Source organism: Lampris incognitus, chromosome 3 (genome assembly GCF_029633865.1).
Source record: "Lampris incognitus isolate fLamInc1 chromosome 3, fLamInc1.hap2, whole genome shotgun sequence".
Lineage (NCBI taxonomy): Eukaryota > Metazoa > Chordata > Actinopteri > Lampriformes > Lampridae > Lampris > Lampris incognitus.
Genome location: NC_079213.1, coordinates 118,096,587 through 118,108,891, shown reverse-complemented (window position 1 = coordinate 118,108,891; position 12,305 = coordinate 118,096,587).

The following is a 12,305-nucleotide window of genomic DNA, read 5'->3' as shown; positions in this document are numbered from 1 at the left end:
CCCAGGTTCCCAGATCCGAGCTGCCTCCACCCTCTTCCCCCTACCTGAACCAAGGCCGGGATCCTCTAAACCCCAGCCCTGACACCCCCTCCCACCCTTATCCTGATCTTAACCACCCCCAACCCCATCCTTATCCTAACCATAACCCTAACCATAACCCCAACCCTAACCATAACCCTAACCATAACCCCAACCCTAATCCTAACCCTAAACTTAACCATGACCCTACCCCCGGTCCTTATCCTGAACCTAACTCTTCCCCCTTCCCCAATGAAGGCCTGCATCCCAACCCCCCTGTAGCGAGAGGCAGCTCGGGCCCACAACACACCGCCACAATTAGTTCACACCTCGACCCTACCCCGCCGCGGCACTTCATACCTCTCATCTCCACCTTTTCACACAAAATAACCGGTCTCCACCATGCCATAAAGAACAGTTTCTCCAGTCTACAGTCCCAGCACCCGGCTTTCCACAACAATAAAATCATATCCGCTTACAGAAAAAACAAGAGCCTCCACAACATACTGGTCAAATCACAATTCTCCGATCACAGACCCACACCCCAATTACAATATGCACACCACTACAGAAACAGAAAATACATCCACAACCCACACACCAACACAGCTATGCCCACCTTGGGCTCATTCTCCGTCAACACCACAAACGTCGTTTACATCATCACATGCACCCTCTGCGACAAACACTACATTGGGGAAACCCGACACTCGATACATACACGACTCTCACAACACATACACAACATCATGTTAGGCAAACTTCGTACCCCCCTAATCACACACTTCCAAACGCACCCCTCCTCCCACCTCATCATCTCTGGCCTTGAAAACAACGATCACTGGACCGTGGGGCAGAGGAAGAGAGCGGAAAAACAGTGGATCCACAAGCTCCGAACGACCGCACCGGGAGGCCTCAATGATGACGTTTAATTACGCCGGCCCCTGTTTGCTCATGTCCATGCATCCGCCAACAACCATCTTTATCCATTGGGGGGACTAGTTCAGACACCGTAGGCCAGTGCAAATAAAGTCAATTACCGACACCCCAAACCCCAACCCTAACCCAACCCTAATCCAGCCAGTGCCACGGATCTGGACTCCCCCCTGCAACTCAGATAATCCGGAAACCCTACGTAAAAACGACCTCCACATTCTCTCACCATATCAGATTCCTTCTGTATTCACCCTCTTTCCCCACTCCATTCCACCCCACACACACACACACACACACACACACACACGGAAAAAATAAATAAAAAAAAAAAAAAAAAAAAAAAAAAAAATAAAAAAAAAAAAAAAAAAAAAAAAAAAAAAAAAAAAATAAATAAAAAATAAAAAAAATAAAAAAATAAAAAAAAAAAAAAAAATAAAAAAAAAAAAAAAAAATAGGTTGGTAGTGGTTGTGGTGTTTGGTTGGTGGGTGGCGCTCCGTTTGCTGCCGCCTGCGGGACTCGATCGCGGCCCGCTGGGCTGACGGGCGGGCGCGCTACCGCCACACCACATGGGCGTGGGAGTTTGCTCACACACATAGCTACACATAGTTACTTTGCCCCTCTGTCCTTCCGGGATCAATGACCAATCAGGGGGCTGCGTCTCCTGCCCCGTCGAGATTCAAAATACGAAGTGGCGTATGGGGTTGGCGCAGCGGTGTTGCCGCCGGGCTGATTGGACGCGTTTGTCCCGGAAGGGGGAGGGGGCTCCCGCGTCCACACACACTATATATACACCTTGGCTTGTCCTTTCTGCCTGTTCACCTCTGATGAAGCAACGTCTAGTTGCGAAACGTTGGGTGTTTGAACTCCGATGCGCTCGGGTATCGCTTCTTTTTTTAAAAAGGAATTTTCCGATTAGAGTTGTGCTCCCACTTCTTTGATCGGATGATTGGCTGTCGCAACATTATTAATTTCAAAACGGCGGTGGGGGACTCTTTTCCTCGGCCGCGCGCCCGGCCCGGGGCGTGCTGGGCCGCTCGCCCGGAGACGTCCACGCGGTCGGAGACTTCGACGAAAGCCGGGGGACGTGGTTTCGGCGGCGGCCGGGCCCGGGGCGGCGGCCGGGACGCCGGGCCGGCGCGTACTGAGGTAGGAGCCCGCCACCAGTCTAATTCTTCTTTTTTTCAGGAGCGGACCGACGCATTGGAGTTAACAGGTATGAACGGACAGCCAACACACAGAGCACACGCACGCGACTTCCATCCACGACCACACATGTCCATCGCCACACACCCAACACATAGATCACGACATGCGCGCGTACACGCGCACACGCACACACCGCCTCACATGCGGACCGGATACCCTTGCACACGCACACAATCTCGGCAGCCACTCACCTACAGACCCATCCAGCCGTCGACCCCAGAAACTAGACACAACAGCAAACGGTATTATAGGCTCATTCAGGCCACATACCACAAACGTGTCATAGATGAGGCCATAGCCACGAAAACATTTCCCCCCGGTATGATGAGACAAGTTAACAAACTCACGGCCTTCATCAAACCGGCAGCTCCCACACAACACACACACAACAGAGTGGCAGAAAACACCATCTCCTGGATGGAAAACAACATGGCCATTTTACAGGAACATTACCGGGCCACTATGGCAACCTTCACTGACACACCCAAAGATGCCTTAGCCCTCCGGATTGCTATTGGTTGGGCTAGGAAGAAATATGGCCAAAAACTCAAACAGGACACCATTCACACAGTAGAACACATCTTAGACATTCACCCACACAATCGCACACCAGCCGACCCACAACCCTGCCCCCCCCCTCCTCCCCCTCCTCCTCCTCCCCCTCCCCGCGCTCATCACACACTCACCGCAAATACACAATCTCGGCCACTCATCCAAGGGGGGACAGAAGAAGACTTTCCACCCCTACCGAGGGCAAGGGCCCCATACAAACTATATTCACTTTACCTAGGTCCACGCGCTTCCCTCTCCGAAGAAATCGCCCGCCCCACATCAATTGCCCCAACAAACCGACACTCACCACTCACACAGACGACGGCAACCTGCCAAACAGCAGACCAGCCAAAAAAGTCGTCACAGCCCTCCTCAGTCCCACTACCCATCACAACACCCCAAGTAACCCCAACACCCACCACCCAACCCCGTAGCGGACCGCTAAAACCACTGACCGCCCTGCGGGACAGCCACGCTCAGGTCCATGCGCCACCCCAGACAGTAACACCACCACACACCACCCCGGACTTTGCGACTACCACCTTGGACGGACCCCTCAGGGAGTCTAACGTGGCCGTAACGACGGAGGACTCAATTCTTCCCCTCTCTCTATCCCCCACAGATCTCCCCGGCGGGCGGACCGGCTCGGTTGGGCAGCAAACCTCTCCCAGCCATCTCAAAAAAACACAGGGTGAAAAGGGTGAAACAACCATGATGAGCGGGACGCAGAAGGTCGATATGGCCGCAACAAGAGCCCATTCTGAACCCTCCACCCAACAAGATGGTGGGGCCTCGCTGCCTGGCCACCCCGGTCCGCGGGCCGCGACACCAGAAATAGACAATCGGCTCCCCACACACCCGCCATCCCCTACCACACCGTTTGCCCGGGTGCTGGGCACACCCCCCCTCCGCCAATCTCCATTCAGACCCACCTGCCACATAGCGAGAGCGCACCTTAAAATAACAGCCTGGCATTTTAAACCCCGTAGACCCATCATTATCCTTGGTGATTCAAACATCAATAGGATCCCCCCTCACCACAACCCCGAAATACAACTCGACAGTTATCCGGGAGCCACGCTGTATACTTTTCTGAAAGTATGCGAAAAGGCACCGATTTACCCGGACACCAAAATCGCGGTATTCTCAATTGGCCTCAACAACAGGGACCGGGACGCAAAACAAACCTCCATAAAACAGCTCAGAGCACTTTATAGACAGGCCAAAATCACCTTCCCAAATGCAGACATTTACTTCCCCATTATAAATTACTCCTCACGGCTCCCGCCAACCCACCAGGACAATTTGAAAATCATTAACAACACCATAGCCACACACCTCCCCTTCCTGGCAGAAATCCCACATGACACCTTCACCACGGAAAAAGATAACCTCCACTGGACAGCGTCCACAGCCCGCAATATCTTCCAACATTGGTGCAAACAATTAAATTTAACGTCGGCCTGAAGCCTAACCGGGCACGGGACGAGCACACCCCAGAACCACGACCGGAAACACACCGCAATCGGGACCTGGTCTGGAATTCAGAATCACAAATCTGTAATCTGGCAACATTGTTCACTCCCACCACACCACAACGCCATCTCCTGGAGAGGGGGCTCACCTTCATCCCACGCCCCACCAACTTTGACTGGGAGCAACTTCAAAGGGACCTACACAATTACCACAGACGATTAAAACTCAAAAATTATTTCCATCCCGACTCCCAACAACAACGACAACACAAACAATTCAGCCACCCGTCCACCTGGGAACCGGACAACACCACCCTAGACCCGGAAACACAACACCTCATCCTCCAAGATAGACTGACTCTACGCCGCTATCGTCCCCCGGCGGATGTCCCAGACAACCTACCGGGGGCCGAACGCGCAGCGCTCAAACAACTAATCCATCACCCCAACATCATTATCAAACCGGCAGACAAAGGCAGCAAAATTGTAATCATGGACAGACAACAATACTCACTGGAGGCGAACAGACAGCTAAACAACACCACCTACTATAGACCCCTGGACGATACAATACAACCCCAGACCCAAATTCAAATCCGGACCATTATTCAATCGCTACATAACAAAAAATACATTTCGGCCAAACAAAAACACTATCTATTCGGACCACAGAACCCAAGACCCCGCTATTTTTATCTCCTACCAAAAATCCACAAAGAGCCACAAACTTGGACCGTTCCCTTTGAGGTTCCTCCCGGCCGCCCTATAGTCTCGGACTGCAATAGCGCCACCTACCACATTAGCCAATACATCGACCACTTCTTGGGCCCTCTCTCCACCCGACACCCCAGCTACATTAAAGACACATACCACTTCCTGGAAATCATCCGCTCCATGGCCGTCCCCGCCAACGCGTATTTATTCACAATTGACGTTGATAGCCTGTATACCAATATTAACACACAACTGGGTTTACAAGTCATCTCATCCGTTTTTTCTCGCAACCCGGACGACACACGACCGGATGCGGAAATCCTTCAACTCCTAGAGTTGTGCCTGAAAAACAACGACTTCCTATTCAATAATCAATATTATCTCCAGGTGACCGGGACGGCCATGGGCCAGAGATTCGCACCATCCTATGCCAACCTCTACATGAGTGAATGGGAGCGAGAGGCCTTGGACAAATGCCCCCTAAAACCCACCCTCTACCTTCGGTTTTTAGACGACATTTTCGGAATCTGGCCACACGACCTGGCACAATTCTCAGACTTTATCCACATTCTCAATAATCATCACCCCTCCATCAAAATCAAACACACCATAGAATCGGAACAAATCAACTTCCTGGACACCACAGTCTATTTCAGGCCACTCGACTCCACACAGAAAACACTCCAGACCAAAGTTTATTTCAAACCAACGGACACACACTCACTATTACACAAATATAGTTACCATCCAAGACACACGTTCAAAGGCATAGTCAAATCACAACTCATCCGTTTCCATCGCATTTGCTCAGACATCTCAGATTTCCACTCAGCCACCCACATTCTGTTCAAAAGCCTCCGTAAACGAGGCTACTCCAAACGCTTCCTCCGCACCATTAAAAGCAACACCTTGGCTCCTCCCGTTCCCATTCGCTCATCACCCCCCCATCGGCCCCAGCCCCCGCCAACCCAGGTTCCCAGATCCGAGCTGCCTCCACCCTCTTCCCCCTACCTGAACCAAGGCCGGGATCCTCTAAACCCCAGCCCTGACACCCCCTCCCACCCTTATCCTGATCTTAACCACCCCCAACCCCATCCTTATCCTAACCATAACCCTAACCATAACCCCAACCCTAACCATAACCCTAACCATAACCCCAACCCTAATCCTAACCCTAAACTTAACCATGACCCTACCCCCGGTCCTTATCCTGAACCTAACTCTTCCCCCTTCCCCAATGAAGGCCTGCATCCCAACCCCCCTGTAGCGAGAGGCAGCTCGGGCCCACAACACACCGCCACAATTAGTTCACACCTCGACCCTACCCCGCCGCGGCACTTCATACCTCTCATCTCCACCTTTTCACACAAAATAACCGGTCTCCACCATGCCATAAAGAACAGTTTCTCCAGTCTACAGTCCCAGCACCCGGCTTTCCACAACAATAAAATCATATCCGCTTACAGAAAAAACAAGAGCCTCCACAACATACTGGTCAAATCACAATTCTCCGATCACAGACCCACACCCCAATTACAATATGCACACCACTACAGAAACAGAAAATACATCCACAACCCACACACCAACACAGCTATGCCCACCTTGGGCTCATTCTCCGTCAACACCACAAACGTCGTTTACATCATCACATGCACCCTCTGCGACAAACACTACATTGGGGAAACCCGACACTCGATACATACACGACTCTCACAACACATACACAACATCATGTTAGGCAAACTTCGTACCCCCCTAATCACACACTTCCAAACGCACCCCTCCTCCCACCTCATCATCTCTGGCCTTGAAAACAACGATCACTGGACCGTGGGGCAGAGGAAGAGAGCGGAAAAACAGTGGATCCACAAGCTCCGAACGACCGCACCGGGAGGCCTCAATGATGACGTTTAATTACGCCGGCCCCTGTTTGCTCATGTCCATGCATCCGCCAACAACCATCTTTATCCATTGGGGGGACTAGTTCAGACACCGTAGGCCAGTGCAAATAAAGTCAATTACCGACACCCCAAACCCCAACCCTAACCCAACCCTAATCCAGCCAGTGCCACGGATCTGGACTCCCCCCTGCAACTCAGATAATCCGGAAACCCTACGTAAAAACGACCTCCACATTCTCTCACCATATCAGATTCCTTCTGTATTCACCCTCTTTCCCCACTCCATTCCACCCCACACACACACACACACACACACACACACACGGAAAAAATAAATAAAAAAAAAAAAAAAAAAAAAAAAAAATAAAAAAAAAAAAAAAAAAAAAAAAAAAAAAAAAAAAAATAAATAAAAAATAAAAAAAATAAAAAAATAAAAAAAAAAAAAAATAAAAAAAAAAATAGGTTGGTAGTGGTTGTGGTGTTTGGTTGGTGGGTGGCGCTCCGTTTGCTGCCGCCTGCGGGACTCGATCGCGGCCCGCTGGGCTGACGGGCGGGCGCGCTACCGCCACACCACATGGGCGTGGGAGTTTGCTCACACACATAGCTACACATAGTTACTTTGCCCCTCTGTCCTTCCGGGATCAATGACCAATCAGGGGGCTGCGTCTCCTGCCCCGTCGAGATTCAAAATACGAAGTGGCGTATGGGGTTGGCGCAGCGGTGTTGCCGCCGGGCTGATTGGACGCGTTTGTCCCGGAAGGGGGAGGGGGCTCCCGCGTCCACACACACTATATATACACCTTGGCTTGTCCTTTCTGCCTGTTCACCTCTGATGAAGCAACGTCTAGTTGCGAAACGTTGGGTGTTTGAACTCCGATGCGCTCGGGTATCGCTTCTTTTTTTAAAAAGGAATTTTCCGATTAGAGTTGTGCTCCCACTTCTTTGATCGGATGATTGGCTGTCGCAACATTATTAATTTCAAAACGGCGGTGGGGGACTCTTTTCCTCGGCCGCGCGCCCGGCCCGGGGCGTGCTGGGCCGCTCGCCCGGAGACGTCCACGCGGTCGGAGACTTCGACGAAAGCCGGGGGACGTGGTTTCGGCGGCGGCCGGGCCCGGGGCGGCGGCCGGGACGCCGGGCCGGCGCGTACTGAGGTAGGAGCCCGCCACCAGTCTAATTCTTCTTTTTTTCAGGAGCGGACCGACGCATTGGAGTTAACAGGTATGAACGGACAGCCAACACACAGAGCACACGCACGCGACTTCCATCCACGACCACACATGTCCATCGCCACACACCCAACACATAGATCACGACATGCGCGCGTACACGCGCACACGCACACACCGCCTCACATGCGGACCGGATACCCTTGCACACGCACACAATCTCGGCAGCCACTCACCTACAGACCCATCCAGCCGTCGACCCCAGAAACTAGACACAACAGCAAACGGTATTATAGGCTCATTCAGGCCACATACCACAAACGTGTCATAGATGAGGCCATAGCCACGAAAACATTTCCCCCCGGTATGATGAGACAAGTTAACAAACTCACGGCCTTCATCAAACCGGCAGCTCCCACACAACACACACACAACAGAGTGGCAGAAAACACCATCTCCTGGATGGAAAACAACATGGCCATTTTACAGGAACATTACCGGGCCACTATGGCAACCTTCACTGACACACCCAAAGATGCCTTAGCCCTCCGGATTGCTATTGGTTGGGCTAGGAAGAAATATGGCCAAAAACTCAAACAGGACACCATTCACACAGTAGAACACATCTTAGACATTCACCCACACAATCGCACACCAGCCGACCCACAACCCTGCCCCCCCCCTCCTCCCCCTCCTCCTCCTCCCCCTCCCCGCGCTCATCACACACTCACCGCAAATACACAATCTCGGCCACTCATCCAAGGGGGGACAGAAGAAGACTTTCCACCCCTACCGAGGGCAAGGGCCCCATACAAACTATATTCACTTTACCTAGGTCCACGCGCTTCCCTCTCCGAAGAAATCGCCCGCCCCACATCAATTGCCCCAACAAACCGACACTCACCACTCACACAGACGACGGCAACCTGCCAAACAGCAGACCAGCCAAAAAAGTCGTCACAGCCCTCCTCAGTCCCACTACCCATCACAACACCCCAAGTAACCCCAACACCCACCACCCAACCCCGTAGCGGACCGCTAAAACCACTGACCGCCCTGCGGGACAGCCACGCTCAGGTCCATGCGCCACCCCAGACAGTAACACCACCACACACCACCCCGGACTTTGCGACTACCACCTTGGACGGACCCCTCAGGGAGTCTAACGTGGCCGTAACGACGGAGGACTCAATTCTTCCCCTCTCTCTATCCCCCACAGATCTCCCCGGCGGGCGGACCGGCTCGGTTGGGCAGCAAACCTCTCCCAGCCATCTCAAAAAAACACAGGGTGAAAAGGGTGAAACAACCATGATGAGCGGGACGCAGAAGGTCGATATGGCCGCAACAAGAGCCCATTCTGAACCCTCCACCCAACAAGATGGTGGGGCCTCGCTGCCTGGCCACCCCGGTCCGCGGGCCGCGACACCAGAAATAGACAATCGGCTCCCCACACACCCGCCATCCCCTACCACACCGTTTGCCCGGGTGCTGGGCACACCCCCCCTCCGCCAATCTCCATTCAGACCCACCTGCCACATAGCGAGAGCGCACCTTAAAATAACAGCCTGGCATTTTAAACCCCGTAGACCCATCATTATCCTTGGTGATTCAAACATCAATAGGATCCCCCCTCACCACAACCCCGAAATACAACTCGACAGTTATCCGGGAGCCACGCTGTATACTTTTCTGAAAGTATGCGAAAAGGCACCGATTTACCCGGACACCAAAATCGCGGTATTCTCAATTGGCCTCAACAACAGGGACCGGGACGCAAAACAAACCTCCATAAAACAGCTCAGAGCACTTTATAGACAGGCCAAAATCACCTTCCCAAATGCAGACATTTACTTCCCCATTATAAATTACTCCTCACGGCTCCCGCCAACCCACCAGGACAATTTGAAAATCATTAACAACACCATAGCCACACACCTCCCCTTCCTGGCAGAAATCCCACATGACACCTTCACCACGGAAAAAGATAACCTCCACTGGACAGCGTCCACAGCCCGCAATATCTTCCAACATTGGTGCAAACAATTAAATTTAACGTCGGCCTGAAGCCTAACCGGGCACGGGACGAGCACACCCCAGAACCACGACCGGAAACACACCGCAATCGGGACCTGGTCTGGAATTCAGAATCACAAATCTGTAATCTGGCAACATTGTTCACTCCCACCACACCACAACGCCATCTCCTGGAGAGGGGGCTCACCTTCATCCCACGCCCCACCAACTTTGACTGGGAGCAACTTCAAAGGGACCTACACAATTACCACAGACGATTAAAACTCAAAAATTATTTCCATCCCGACTCCCAACAACAACGACAACACAAACAATTCAGCCACCCGTCCACCTGGGAACCGGACAACACCACCCTAGACCCGGAAACACAACACCTCATCCTCCAAGATAGACTGACTCTACGCCGCTATCGTCCCCCGGCGGATGTCCCAGACAACCTACCGGGGGCCGAACGCGCAGCGCTCAAACAACTAATCCATCACCCCAACATCATTATCAAACCGGCAGACAAAGGCAGCAAAATTGTAATCATGGACAGACAACAATACTCACTGGAGGCGAACAGACAGCTAAACAACACCACCTACTATAGACCCCTGGACGATACAATACAACCCCAGACCCAAATTCAAATCCGGACCATTATTCAATCGCTACATAACAAAAAATACATTTCGGCCAAACAAAAACACTATCTATTCGGACCACAGAACCCAAGACCCCGCTATTTTTATCTCCTACCAAAAATCCACAAAGAGCCACAAACTTGGACCGTTCCCTTTGAGGTTCCTCCCGGCCGCCCTATAGTCTCGGACTGCAATAGCGCCACCTACCACATTAGCCAATACATCGACCACTTCTTGGGCCCTCTCTCCACCCGACACCCCAGCTACATTAAAGACACATACCACTTCCTGGAAATCATCCGCTCCATGGCCGTCCCCGCCAACGCGTATTTATTCACAATTGACGTTGATAGCCTGTATACCAATATTAACACACAACTGGGTTTACAAGTCATCTCATCCGTTTTTTCTCGCAACCCGGACGACACACGACCGGATGCGGAAATCCTTCAACTCCTAGAGTTGTGCCTGAAAAACAACGACTTCCTATTCAATAATCAATATTATCTCCAGGTGACCGGGACGGCCATGGGCCAGAGATTCGCACCATCCTATGCCAACCTCTACATGAGTGAATGGGAGCGAGAGGCCTTGGACAAATGCCCCCTAAAACCCACCCTCTACCTTCGGTTTTTAGACGACATTTTCGGAATCTGGCCACACGACCTGGCACAATTCTCAGACTTTATCCACATTCTCAATAATCATCACCCCTCCATCAAAATCAAACACACCATAGAATCGGAACAAATCAACTTCCTGGACACCACAGTCTATTTCAGGCCACTCGACTCCACACAGAAAACACTCCAGACCAAAGTTTATTTCAAACCAACGGACACACACTCACTATTACACAAATATAGTTACCATCCAAGACACACGTTCAAAGGCATAGTCAAATCACAACTCATCCGTTTCCATCGCATTTGCTCAGACATCTCAGATTTCCACTCAGCCACCCACATTCTGTTCAAAAGCCTCCGTAAACGAGGCTACTCCAAACGCTTCCTCCGCACCATTAAAAGCAACACCTTGGCTCCTCCCGTTCCCATTCGCTCATCACCCCCCCATCGGCCCCAGCCCCCGCCAACCCAGGTTCCCAGATCCGAGCTGCCTCCACCCTCTTCCCCCTACCTGAACCAAGGCCGGGATCCTCTAAACCCCAGCCCTGACACCCCCTCCCACCCTTATCCTGATCTTAACCACCCCCAACCCCATCCTTATCCTAACCATAACCCTAACCATAACCCCAACCCTAACCATAACCCTAACCATAACCCCAACCCTAATCCTAACCCTAAACTTAACCATGACCCTACCCCCGGTCCTTATCCTGAACCTAACTCTTCCCCCTTCCCCAATGAAGGCCTGCATCCCAACCCCCCTGTAGCGAGAGGCAGCTCGGGCCCACAACACACCGCCACAATTAGTTCACACCTCGACCCTACCCCGCCGCGGCACTTCATACCTCTCATCTCCACCTTTTCACACAAAATAACCGGTCTCCACCATGCCATAAAGAACAGTTTCTCCAGTCTACAGTCCCAGCACCCGGCTTTCCACAACAATAAAATCATATCCGCTTACAGAAAAAACAAGAGCCTCCACAACATACTGGTCAAATCACAATTCTCCGATCACAGACCCACACCCCAATTACAATATGC